Genomic DNA, 313 nt, shown 5'->3' with positions numbered 1-313 from the left:
GTAACTGCATCTATCTCATGAAGACCGGCACCTTTTTCTTTTCCCTGCCATTCCATTGGTAACTGTTTAAACCTATTTCTTCAATAAGTTAACGGGCCTCATCGGTGGTCTTGCTACCTAAGGTACCTCCTGCTGCCGCATCTATGAGTTATCTTGTACTTGGATTCAACTCGTTGTAAAAAGTCTGAACAATCATCCACTCTGGAAATCTGTGTTGTGGGCACTTTCTCAGGAGCTCCTTGAAACTTTCCCATGTCTCGAATAGAGACTCCAATTCCGACTGTACAAAGGATGAGATCTCATTCCTAAGCTT

At 43.1% G+C, this 313-nt stretch overlaps 1 non-coding gene across 1 annotated transcript; it reads left to right on the top strand.

Annotated features, from left to right (window-relative positions):
- The first annotated feature begins 206 nt into the window (after window positions 1–206).
- LOC120250875 lies at window positions 207–313 on the top strand. Its single transcript, XR_005533207.1, has one exon. It is a non-coding gene; the product is annotated as a small nucleolar RNA R71 (small nucleolar RNA).

This window comes from Dioscorea cayenensis, chromosome 19 (assembly GCF_009730915.1).
Source record: "Dioscorea cayenensis subsp. rotundata cultivar TDr96_F1 chromosome 19, TDr96_F1_v2_PseudoChromosome.rev07_lg8_w22 25.fasta, whole genome shotgun sequence".
NCBI classification, from domain to species: Eukaryota; Viridiplantae; Streptophyta; class Magnoliopsida; order Dioscoreales; family Dioscoreaceae; genus Dioscorea; species Dioscorea cayenensis.
Note: the sequence above shows the minus strand (reverse complement) of the source record. Positions and strands in the feature narration are given on the sequence as shown.